The 13436-nt window shown below is 43.5% G+C and overlaps 1 protein-coding gene and 1 pseudogene across 1 annotated transcript in view; one reads left to right on the top strand and one right to left on the bottom strand.

Moving 5' to 3' along the window:
- Nucleotides 1-13436, bottom strand: part of LOC139273419 (histone H2A) — a 605799-nt gene that overhangs the window by 54967 nt on the left and 537396 nt on the right. The gene's annotated exons all lie outside the window — the stretch shown is intronic.
- The window catches only part of LOC139273441 (zinc finger protein 721-like), a 460657-nt pseudogene that overhangs the window by 39218 nt on the left and 408003 nt on the right, over nt 1-13436 (top strand).

Below are 13436 nucleotides of genomic sequence, written 5' to 3'. Positions count from 1 at the left end.
CCTTTCTGCCTCCTCCCCCCCCCCCCCCCCCCCCGAGTACATCCAATGGCAGGCAAGAAAGTCTCCCAATTAGGGCTGGTGTCAGGTAGGTTAGTTATAGCTTTGCTACACTGTCTTCCCTTATCAGTAAAGAACCCAATTAGTTTCTCTTCCTCCTTATCAGTAGAAGCTATTACTTTTCCCTTCCTATCTAGGATTGCTTTCTTTCTTTGTGCTGCCTTGGGCTTTCTCATGACCCGTGTCTAACCTCAACTTCAACTCTTGGTAACCCCTTTTTTTTCTGTTGATTCTGCAGTTGTCTGCATCTTGACCATTTCTTTAGCTATTTTACCATGATTCCCTATCTCCATCCTTTTGCCACCTTCTCTAGCCATCTACCACTTTCGCAACCCTTTTACACATTCTCAGGGGCATAGTCTTAATAGCCTCCTTCCTGTCATTGGATATGGTCCTAGCTCCTTGGGATATTTCGTGTCCCAGGTACTATACCACGGCTTGTCCGATTTGTGCCTTTTTTGGGATTTACTTTGAATCCTGTGTCCTGCTGGACTTCCAGGATCTCTATACGTGCTCCTGTATGCTCCCTATCATCCTCGGATGTTATTAGTAAGATCATCAACGTATTGTAGTATTGTACTCCTAGACAGGGTGAAATCCACCTTTTCTCTGGCTCAACTCATAGTCTGGTGGAATATAGCCGGGCTATTGTGGAACACTTGTAGGACCCGTGTCCAGGTGTACTGATGGTCGCCGACTTTGAAGGTGAATTTATCTTGGGACTCTTTTGCCAGGGGCATGGACCAGAATCCATTGGCTATACAGTGAAGTCCTTATGCTCTGGTTTTAATCCATTAAATGTTGTGACTGGGCTGGCCACGATGGGATGTTGACAGGGAGTCACCTTATTGAGGGCAGTATAATCAATAGTTAACTGATATGATCCATCCGGCTTTCGCACGGGCCAGACAGGGGCATTTGTTGTTCCCTCTACCTCTGAGTATATCGCTTTCCAGTAACTTCCCCACTATCTGTCTCACAGCTTGTGCAGCTTCTGGTTTTATCGGGTAGTTGGGTACTTCCCACATTAGCATGCCCATCAAAATTACTCTGTTCCCCGAAGGAATTTCTAGATTGTTCCCAAACATTTTAGTTTTATTTCTTTCTAAAAAAGAGATCAGCTTTAACATTTTATTTTGAATGTATCTCAGTATTTTGTTGTGCCTTCTCTTAATCCGTGGTACTTGAAACCTTCAACAAAATGAACTCTTCACTGTTCCCCATCCTAATCTCTGCTCCCCTTTTGTAATATTTGTATTTATTGTTGGATTACAAAATGTCAAATATAGTAATACTGTTTTTTTTAATCGTAAGAACATAAGAATTAGGAACAGGAGTAGGCCATCTAGCCCCTCGAGCCTGCTCCGCCATTCAACAAGATCATGGCTGATCTGGCCGTGGACTCAGCTCCACTTACCCGCCCGCTCCCCATAACCCTTAATTCCCTTATTGGTTAAAAATCTATCTATCTGTGATTTGAATACATTCAATGAGCTAGCCTCAACTGCTTCCTTGGGCAGAGAATTCCACAGATTCACAACCCTCTGGGAGAAGAAATTCCTTCTCAACTCGGTTTTAAATTGGCTCCCCCTTATTTTGAGGCTGTGCCCCCTAGTTCTAGTCTCCCTGACCAGTGGAAACAACCTCTCTGCCTCTATTGTCTATCCCTTTCATTATTTTAAATGTTTCTATAAGATCACCCCTCATCCTTCTGAACTCCCAACGAGTAAAGACCCAGTCTACTCAATCTATCATCATAAGGTAACCCACTCATCTCCGGAATCAGCCTAGTGAATCGTCTCTGTACCCCATCCAAGGCTAGTATATCCTTTTTTAAGTAAGGTGACCAAAACTGCATGCAGTACTCCAGGTGCGGCCTCTCCAATACCCTGTACAGTTGCAGCAGAACCTCCCTGCTTTTGTACTCCATCCCTCTCGCAATGAAGGCCAACATTCCATTTGCCTTCCTGATTACCTGCTGCACCTGCAAACTAACTTTTTGTGATTCATGCACAAGGACCCCCAGGTCCCTCTGCACTGCAGCATGTTGTAATTTCTCCCCATTCAAATAATATTCCCTTTTTCTGTTTTTTTTTCCAAGGTGGATGACCTCACATTTTCTGAAATTGTATTCCATCTGCCAAACCTTAGCCCATTCGCTTAACCTATTTAAATCTCTTTGCAGCCTCTCTGTGTCCTCCACACAACATGCTTTCCCACTAATCTTTGTGTCATCTGCAAATTTTGTTACACTACACTCTGTCCCCTCTTCCAGGTCATCTATGTATATTGTAAACAGTTGTGGTCCCAGCATCGATCCATGTGGCACACCACTAACCACCGATTTCCAACCTGAAAATGACCCATTTATCCCGACTCTGCTTTCTGTTAGCCAGCCAATTCTCGATCCATGCTAATACATTTCCTCTGACTCCGTGTACCTTTATCTTCTGCAATAACCTTTTGTGTGGCACCTTATCGAATGCCTTTTGGAAATCTAAATACACCACATCCATCGGTACACCTCTATCCACCATGCTCGTTATATCCTCAAAGAATTCCAGTAAATTAGTTAAACATGATTTCCCCTTCATGAATCCATGTTGCGTCTGCTTGATTGCACTATTCCTATCTCGATGTCCTGCTATTTCTTCTTTAATGATAGCTTCAAGCATTTTCCCCAGTACCGATGTTAACCTAACCGGCCTATAGTTTCCTGCCTTTTGTCTGCCCCCTTTTTTAAACAAGGGCGTTACATTAGCTGCTTTCCAATCCGCTGGTACCTCCTCAGAGTCCAGAGAATTTTGGTAGATTATAACGAATGCATCTGCTATAACTTCCGCCATCTCTTTTAATACCCTGGGATGCATTTCATCGGGACCAGGGAACTTGTCTACCTTGAGTCCCATTAGCCTGTCCAGCACTACCTCCCTAGTGATAGTGATTGTCTCAAGGTCCTCCCTTCCCACATTCCCGTGACCAGGGAGGACCTTGAGACAATCACTATCACTAGGGAGATAGTGCTGGACAGGCTAATCGGTCTTCTCATTTATGCTTATACTGATTCACAGATCACAGAATACAAAGTACTGGTTTTATAATTGTGTGCCCAATTTCTGTTTTAGAAGCTGAACATCAAAACTCTAATCTTTTGCTCTGTAACTTCAATTTTGTGATACAGTATTTCATAAATTACATCTTTTTAAGCTTCAGCTTCTGACTCAGTAATTGTGTAATTTTATTAAAAAGGCTTCCAAACCCAAGATTTTCTAATACAACCAAAATGTTTATCAAGGAGAATCACCTGAAATATCTTGATCCCAATTCAAATATTGTACTGCCAATCTTTTATTTAAAACTCTTTTTACTGAGCTAGAAGCTTTCGTGTCAAGGTTTTACACAAAGGAAAATGGGGGCGTACTTCCCCAGCCCGCAGGCTTTTTTTAAAGGCATTACAATTTCCCTTCTCCGTTCTTTATCTCATTCCTAGACTAAATTTATTGTCTTTCAACCCAATGTAATCAATGATTTTATGTTTTCTTTTGACAAGTAAATGAGCGTGTCGAAATTTTTTAAAAAACCAACGGGACCACGCATCTTTGACCTTTTGCTTAACAAACCTATCTTTTGTGAATTTCCTAGCTCTGTAACTTATCATCCGAATAAATCCGCACCTGCGCTTCTAACTTAAAATGTAATTCAATTCTAGGTTCGCACTTCCTTAAAACTTCCCACATACAGGACAACACGACAAAGGGTTAAAAAAAAACTTTCACTCTGTCTGAAAAGTGGGAGGAGCTAAAACAAACATACAGCTCCACCATTCTTTCAAACAGGCTTTCAGATACATGAAAAATTCATTAATTCCCACCTCAAATATTCCGCAGTCACAAATCACACAAGCACTTTCATTCAAAGACAGACATTCACAAAAGTCTCTTTTCATTCAACAAAGCTTATTAATTGTTTGGCCGGCTCGATTCTTGGATCCATACATCACTTAAGATAGTCACTATCAGGTTTTTTATGGTCGTCCGAAAAATATCCTAACACCCCATAAGAGAGCAGTGTCCAGCATATCTTTAGACGCCATACTTATTTTTTGATACATCTACCCTTATATCGGTTTCACTGTATTCTCAGATACTGACTGTCTTCCCACTTGTATCACCTAACCCCGGTGTCTACTGTCCCACCGACTTCTTATCAATTAAACTGTATTCTAGATACTGACTGTCCCTCCAGTCAGTTTCCCCTACCCCTAGAGCCTGCAATCCCATCGACACCCTTATCGATTTATCTGTATTCTAGATACTAATGGTTCCTCTACCCGGTTCCCCTTGAACTTCGAGGCCATATCCACATCGATGCTTTCTGATAGTGTCTATCGTGACTTCCCACTTCCTCAAAGTCTTTTGCACCATAGCAGACCTTTCACAGATTCAAGTACCCCGGGGCAACAGACACGTCTCGTAACGGCTCACGTCAGATTATGAGTGGTAGTTGAAGATACTCACTCGTGATAGATTCGTATACGTTTGTCTGTAGGCTGCCCATTGTAACCCTGCTTGCAGCGCCATAATGTTGGGGGTATAAAAATATAACACTCGCATGAAAGGTCTTTTATAGAGAAAAGAGTTGTTTATTAAAACCTGATTAATCAAGGGAGATCCGGCCTCATCAGTACCGTTACTGAGTGCTCTCACCATCGATCTCACAGAACAAGCTGTGTAATTACATTTTTATACAGTTTAGATACAGTCAAAATGGTGGAACTATGCGGGGAAGTGTTCCATTGGTTAATACAGGTTAAAGCAATTTCATTGAGTGCTACAGTTACATTAATTTTATTGGTTACAGTAATTTCTAATGATTCCATTGGTACATTCAGTTGTGACGACTGTTGCTAGGGAATAGCCCCCTACAGGTTATGTGTTACATTTCTGGGAACGTCTTCCCAGGCTAATTCTCAGACTGATGTCCTTGGCAGACATATGGCTACCCTCTGCTTAAAAGAGGCATTGTTCCTGTTATCTCCTGTGGCTGGAACATCGTGGCCTCCTCTCATTATTTCTGTGAGCTGTCTACATAAATCTTGAGGGTGTTCTTATCTCCTAAGAGAATTTCTCTGACCTTAGTGTTTCTGCCTAATTCAGCTATTCTACCATGAACACATTTTAAACCTTACTCTCAGTATTTATTTTAATTACAATGTTTTACTTTCTCCCTAATTAAAGTTTTTCACTCTTACAAGCTACATTTGGAAAATAAACATGAATTGAACCTGTCGGTTATGGCATTCATTAAATCGAAATTAATAGAAATCACCAGAAAAAATATCTTCTGGAGTTTACTCAATGGGATGTGAGTCTCCGCTGAGGATTTGTTGCAGTTTTGTCTCCAAATCCAATCAAAACGGCCTGATTTTGGTCAGCTTGAATAGTGAACATACTGCAGGTCTGTCTGCTCACCGATTTTTAAAATAATTTATTATTATTTATTGTCCCTCTGCCCCCAATCTCGATGGGATGGCAAAATACAATTCAGTTCCCCAATTTGGACTTTCAATTATTGGAAAAAATCCTAAGGGACAGGATAAATTTTCAGTCAGAAAGACATGGTTAATCAGGGACAGTCAGCATGGATTTGTTAAGGGAAGGTCGTGTCTGACTAACTTGATTGAAGTTTTTAAGGAGGTAACATGGAGGGTTGATGAGGGTGGTGCGTTTGATGTAGTCTATAAGGATTTTAGCAAGGCTTTTGATAAGGTCCCACATGGCAGACTGGTCACGAAAGTAAAAGCCGATGGGATCCGAGGCAAAGTGGCAAGTTGGATCCAAAATTGGCTGAGGCAGGAAGCAAAGGGTAATGGTTGATGGGTGTTTTTGTGACTGGAAGGCTGTTTCCAGTGGGGTTCCACAGGGCTTTTTGTGGTATATAATCAATGATTTAGACTTGAATGTAGGAGATATGATTAAGAAGTTTGCAAATTATATGAAAATTGACTATAGTTGATGAGAAGAAAGCTGCAGACTGCAGGAAGATATCAATGAACTGGTCAGGTGGCAGAACAGTGGCAAAAGGAATTCAAGAAGTGTGAGATAATGCAGTGAGGTAATGGGGAGGTCTAACAAGGCAAGGGAATACACAATAAATGGTAGGACATTGAAGTGTAGAGGAACAGAGGGACCTTGGTGTGCAGGTCCACAAATCCTTGAAGGTAGCAGGACAGATAGAATAAGGTGCTTAAGAAGGCATACGGAATACTTGCCGAGGCATAGAATACAAGAGCAGGGAGGTTGTGCTTGAACTGTATAAAACAAGAGTTAGGCCACAGCTAGAGTACTGCGTGCAGTTCTGGTCACTACATTACAGGAACGAGAGGGTACAGAAGAGATATGAGGATGTTGCCTGGACTGGTGAATTTTTAGCTATGAGGAAAGATTGGCTAGGCTGGGGTTGTTTTCTTTCGAACAGAGGAGGCTGAGGTGCATAAAATTGAGGGGCCCAGATCGAGTGGATAGGAGGGACCTATTCACCTTAGCAGAGAGATCAATAACCAGGAGGCATAGATTTAAAGTAATTGGTAGAAGGTTTAGAGGGGATTTCAGGAGAATAATTTCACACAGGTTGAAGGGAGTCTGGAGCCCTGCCTGAAAGGGTGGAAGAGGCAGAAACCCTCATCACATTTAAAACATACTTGGATATGCACTTGAAGTGCCATAACCTACAGGGCTACGGACGATTAGCTGGAAAGTGGGATTAGATTGTACAGCTGTTTGTCAGTCAGCACACACACACTGGGTTGAATGGCCTCCTTCTGTGATGTAAATTTATATGATTCTATGAAAACTAGAATTGTCTGTTCTGAATTTCTATCCTGCATTCAGTGATGGTTTTTCTAAACTCCTTTTACAGGGCATTAGAAGGGGAGGATTTGCAGACGGGAAACTCAAACCACACATCACATCAAGATCTGACAGAGTTACTCCATTCATCAGGACCTGAATATCATCGGCCTTTGAATGTTGAAGAAGAAATGTTTGTCTGTTCTGTCGGTGGGGAACGATTTCAAACATCAGTGTGACTGGAAAAGCACCAGACACACACACCCAAGTGAGAGTGTTCTAGTGAACTGCCTGTGTAAAGAGCTTTAACCAGTTACATAGCCTGAAAAAATATCGCACCATTCACAACGGGGAGAAACCGTACACGTGTTCTGTGTGTGGATGAGGCTTCAACTGATCATCCAACCTGGAGAGACACAAGGACACCCGAACGATGGAGAAACCGTGGGAATGTGGGGACTGTGGGAAAGGATTCAATTCCCTGTCTGAGCTGGAAACTCATCGACGCAGTTACACCGGGGAGAGGGCGTTCACCTGCTCCGAGTGTGGGAAGGGATTCACACTGCCATCCCACCTGCTGACACACCAGCAAGTTCACACTGGGGAGAGGCCGTTCACCTTCACTGTATGTGGGGAGGGATTCACACAGTTATCCATCCTCACTTCACACCAACTTGCTCACACTGATGATAGACCCTTTAAATGTTCTGACTGTGAGAAGAACTTTAAAAGCACAAGGGATCTGCTGACATACCAACACAGTCAGTCTGGGGAGAGACCGTTCACCTGCACCGAGTGTGGGAAGGGATTCACTTACCCATCCCACCTGCTGACACACCAGCGAGTTCACACTGGGGAGAGGCCGTTCATCTGCTCCGTGTGTGGTAAGGGATTCGCTCAGTCATCCAACCTGCTGACACACCAGCGAATTCACACTGGGGAGAGACCATTCACCTGCTCTGTGTGTGGGGAGGGATTCACTCAGTCATGCAACCTGCTTACACACCAGCGAATGCATTCTGGGGAGAGACCGTTCACCTGCTCCGTGTGTGGGAAGGGATTCTCATTGTCATCCCTACTGTTAAGACACCAGCGAGTTCACACTGGGGAGAGGCCGTTCAGCTGCTCAATGTGTGGGAAGAGATTCACTCAGTCATCCCACCTGTTGACACACCAGCGAGTTCACACTGGGGAGAGGCTGTTCACCTGCTCTGACTGTGGGAAGGGATTCACTAATTCATCCTACCTGCTGAAACACCAGCGAGTTCACACTGGGGAGAGGCCGTTTATCTGCTCCGAATGTGGGAAGGGATTCACTGATTCATCCAACCTGCTGAAACACCAATATACTCACCGGAGAAAGACTGCTCCCCTGCTCAGTGTGTGAGAAGAGATTGACTCGGTCATATACCCTACTGACACACCAGGGAGTTCATACCGGGGAGAGGCCGTTCACCTGCTCCCTGTGTGGAAAGATTGACCTGTTCATCCCACCTGCTGAGACACCATCAAATTCACGTGTGACTGCAGGGGTTCGATTCTGCTGTTAATCACATCCAGGACTGAACCATGTTCATTCTGACAGTTGGAGTTTGTTTCTGCTTATGTTAATAACCCTATAACTGGGCTGGAGTTTAATATTTTGATACGTCAAGTAAATCAGCTTTCTTTCAAACACACTGTCGAGCATTGGATATCTCCAAAATAAGAGGAAACTACCTGATATCCTATTACAGACTGTTCCATTTTTGGGCCTTTCCTGCTTTCTAACTCTAGATTATTTCAGTTCTCATACCTTCGGTTACTCTCGGGGACATGTTCCAGCTTGTGTGATGAAGTGCTTCCTGTCATCACCACCAAATGGCCTAGTTCTAATTTTAAGGTTATGACCTCTTGTTTTGGACTCCCCCAAAATAGTTTCTTTATCTACCTTATCATCTCTTTTAATCATCTTAAAACACCTCAATTAGATCACCCTTTAATCTTCTACATTCAAGGGAATACAAGCCTAGTCTCTGCAACTTGCTCCATAATTTATAAAAGTCATCATTAAGTACAGGGTAGAAATTCTGAACACATAGTTCTAGTTTCTCTGAAACATTCTTTCGTCTCTTGTCCCTAAGCTGTAAGTCCCCCGTCCAACACACTCTCTCCTCGTCACATCCTCTCTGTTTGAAATCCAGATTCAATGCATGCTCTGATTTTTCTCCATTTCACTCCTGAAGGTGCTGCGTGATGTTGGGGTTCAGCTCCAGTCACTGCCCTCAAACAGATACATAATGAGGGGAAATCAATCTCTACCTTTAACTCACAGCGACATGGAAAGAGGGAAATGAATGATCTTTTCAACACCTGGTCCACTTGGCACTGAAGTGGCTGCAGGAGGGGTCAAAACTAAAAATCATGGTTTAAAAACTAGTATTAAAACACTCTACCTAAACGCACGCAGCATTTGAAATAAATTAAATGAGTTGACGGCACAAATCATTACAAATAGGTATGATTTGGTGGCCATTACAGAAACGTGGTTGCAGGGTGGCAAGACTGGGAATTAAACATACAGGGGTATCTGACAATTCGGAAAGATAGACAAAAAGGGAAAGGAGGTAGGGTAGCTCTGTTAATAAAGGATGATATCAGGGCAGTTGTGAGAGATGATATTGGCTCTAATGAACAAAATGTTGAATCATTGTGGGTGGAGATTAGAGATAGTAAGGGGAAAAAGTCACTGGTGGGCGTAGTTTATAGGCCCCAAATAATAACTTCATGGTGGGGCGGACAATAATCAAGGGAATAATGGAGGCATGTGAAAAAGGAATTGCAGTAATCATGGGGGATTTTAACATACATATCGATTGTAACAAATCAAATTGCATGGGGTAGCCTTGAGGAGGAATTCATAGAATGCATATGGGATTGTTTCTTAGAACCGTATGTTACAGAACCAACAAGGGAGCACGCGATCTTAGATCTGGTCCTGTGTAATGAGACAGGAATAATAAACAATCTCCGAGTAAAAGATCCTCTCGGAATGAGTGATCACAGTATGGTTGAATTTGTAATGCAGATTGAGGGTGAGGAAGTAGTGTCTCAAACGAGCGTACTATGCTTAAACAAAGGGGACTACAGTGGGATGAGGGCAGAGTTGGCTAAAGTAGACTGGGAACACAGACTAAACGGTGGCACAATTGAGGAACAGTGGAGGACTCTTAAGGAGCTCTTTCATAGTGCTCAACAAAAATATATTCCAGTGAAAAAAAGGGCGGTAAGAGAAGGGATAACCAGCTATGGATAACCAAGGAAATAAAGGAGATTATCAAATTAAAAACCGATGCGTATAAGGTGGCCAAGGTTAGTGGGAAACTAGAAGATTGGGAAAATTTTAAACGACAGCAAAGAATGACTAAGAAAGCAATAACGAAAAGAAAGATAGATTACGAAAATAAACTTGCACAAAACATAAAAACAGATAGTAAAAGCTTTTACCGATATATAAAATGGAAAAGAGTGACTAAAGTAAATGTTGGTCCCTTAGAAGATGAGAAGGGGGATTTAATAATGGGAAATGTGGAAATGGCTGAGACCTTAAACAATTATTTTGCTTCAGTCTTCAGAGTGGAAGACACAAAAACCATGCCAAAAATTGCTGGTCACGGGAATGTGGGAAGGGAGGACCTTGAGATAATCACTGTCATTAGGGGGGTAGTGCTGGACAGGCTAATGGGACTCAAGGTAGACAAGTCCCCTGGTCCTGATGAAATGCATCCCAGGGTATTAAAAGAGATGGCGGAAGTTATAGCAGATGCATTCGTTATAATCTATCAAAATTCTCTGGACTCTGGGGAGGTACCAGCGGATTGGAAAGAGGCTAATGTAACGCCTCTGTTTAAAAAAGGGGGCAGACAAAAGGCAGGTAACTATAGGTCGGTTAGTTTAACATCTGTAGTGGGGAAAATGCTTGAAGCTATCATTAAGGAAGAAATAGCAGGACATCTAGATAGGAATAGTGCAATCAAGCAGACGCAACATGGATTCATGAAGGGGAAATCATGTTTAATTAAATTACTGGAATTCTTTGAGGATATAACGAGCATGGTGGATAGAGGTGTACCAATGGATGTGGTGTATTTAGATTTCCAAAAGGCATTCGATAAGGTGCCACACAAAAGGTTACTGCAGAAGATAAAGGTACGCGGAGTCAGAGGAAATGTATCAGCATGGATAGAGAATTGGCTGGCTAACAGAAAGCAGAGAGTCGGGATAAATGGGTCCTTTTCGGGTTGGAAATCGGTGGTTAGTGGTGTGCCATAGGGATCGGTACTGGGACCACAACTGTTTACAATATACATAAATGACCTGGAAGAGGGGACAGAGTGTAGTGCAACAAAATTTGCAGATGACACAAAGATTAATGGGAAAGCGGGTTATGTAGAGGACGCAGAGAGGCTGCAAAGAGATTTAGATAGGTTAAGCGAATGGGCTAAGGTTTGGCAGATGGAATACAATGTCGGAAAATGTGAGGTCATCCACCTTGAAATAAAAACAGTAACAGGGAATATTATTTGAATGGGGAGCAATTACAACATGCTGAGGTGCAGAGGGACCTGGGGGTCCTTGTGCATGAATCCCAAAAAGTTAGTTTGCAGGTGCAGCAGGTAATCAGAAAGGTGAATGGAATGTTGGCCTTCATTGCGAGAGAGATGGAGTATAAAAGCAGGGAGATCCTGCTGCAACTGTACAGGGTATTGGTGAGGTCGCACCTGGAGTACTGTGTGCAGTTTTGGTCACCATATTTAAGGAGGGATATACTAGCTTTGGAGGGGGTACAGAGACGATTCACTAGGCTGATACCAGAGATGAGGGGGTTACCTTATGATGATAGATTGAGTAGACTGGGTCTTTACTCGTTGGAGTTCAGAAGGATGAGGGGTGATCTTATAGAAACATTTAAAATAATGAAAGGGATAGACAAGATAAAGGCAGAGAGGTTGTTTCCACTGGTCGGGGAGACTAGAACTAGGGGGCACAGCCTCAAAATACGGGGGAGCCAATTTTAAACCGAGTTGAGAAGGAATTTCTTCTCCCAGAGGGTTGTGAATCTGTGGAATTCTCTGCCCAAGGAAGCAGTTGAGGCTAGCTCATTGAATGTATTCAAATCACAGATAGATTTTTAACCAATAAGGGAATTAAGGGTTATGGGTAGTGGGCGGGTAAGTGGAGCTGAGTCCACGGACAGATCAGCCATGATCTTGTTGAATGGTGGAGCAGGCTCGAGGGGCTAGATGGCCTACTCCTGTTGCTGATTCTTATGTTCTTATGTTCTTATCATCTTATGACTATGCTCAATCAGCTCTGATGGACGGGTCACATTATCTGCATGCTCGATACGAGACTCCAAAAACAAGTGCTCTACTTGGAGCTCTGACATGGCAAATAAGCCTCAAGTGGGCAGAGGAAACACTGCAAGGACGCCCTCAAAGCCTCCTTGAAAAGCCGCAACATCCCACAGACACCTGGGAATTCCTGGCCCAAGACCACTCAAAGTGGAGGAGAAGCATCCGGGAAGGCAACAACACCTCGAGTCTCTTCGCCTTCAGCTTGGGGAAGCCAAGCGCAAACAGCGGAAGGAGCGCACGAAGACCCAAGCATCCCACCCACCTGTTCCTTCAATCAACATCCCATCAACCACCATCTGCCCTACCTGTGGCAGAGACTGTATTGTGCTCATAAGTCACTTGAGAACTCATTAATGTGGAAGCAAGTCATCCTCGACTCCGAGGGACTGCCTAAGAAGAAGCTAGAGTACAAAAGTGTGGATATTATGATGAATCTGTATAAAATACTGGTTCGGCCTCAACTAGAGTATTGTGTCCAAAGGCGACATAAGAAAAACATTTTTACACAGCGAGTTGGTCCAGACCTGCAGTAACCACCGGGCAGTGTGAGCTGAGAGTGCGCTGTGGGGCAGCGGTGCCAGGCGGTAACACGGGAGGTGAGCGAGCTCCAGGGAGTGGGTTAGAGAAACTCTGGGAGAAAAGCACCGAGTGTGGCCCCAGGCCCCGAGCCCCGAGCCCCAGGCCCCAAGGGAAAACACTCCACATTATCCACTTTACAAACACCCGGTGTGGTGGGCCTCAGGCCCGAACAACAACCTACGGGTCCGGCGAGTTCACAAGTGACTGCAGGGGCTGTGTTCTATTGTTATTGCTGCTGTTAATTACATCGCGCTCATTTTGATAGTTGGGGTTTGTTTCTGCTGATGTTAACAGCCCCTATCACTGGACTGAAGTTTAATATTTTGATATTTCAAATAACAGTGTGTCGGTATTTGATGTCACCAAGATAAGAGGAGACTAATTTTCCTGTTACCGACTGCTCCAATTTTTGGCCTTTTCTCCTTTCTAACTCGATATTATTTCTGTTCTCATACCTTTGGTTACTCTCATGGACAAGTCCGAATTCGCCATTCCTTCCACAGTGTCTCTCCTCATCTTGGTATCCAGGGATGGTATCGGTAACATGCCCGGAATC

Source organism: Pristiophorus japonicus, chromosome 9 (genome assembly GCF_044704955.1).
Source record: "Pristiophorus japonicus isolate sPriJap1 chromosome 9, sPriJap1.hap1, whole genome shotgun sequence".
In the NCBI taxonomy this organism is placed as follows: Eukaryota; Metazoa; Chordata; class Chondrichthyes; family Pristiophoridae; genus Pristiophorus; species Pristiophorus japonicus.
The sequence above is the reverse complement of the archived record's forward strand: the minus strand, read 5'-3'. Positions and strand labels throughout refer to the sequence as shown.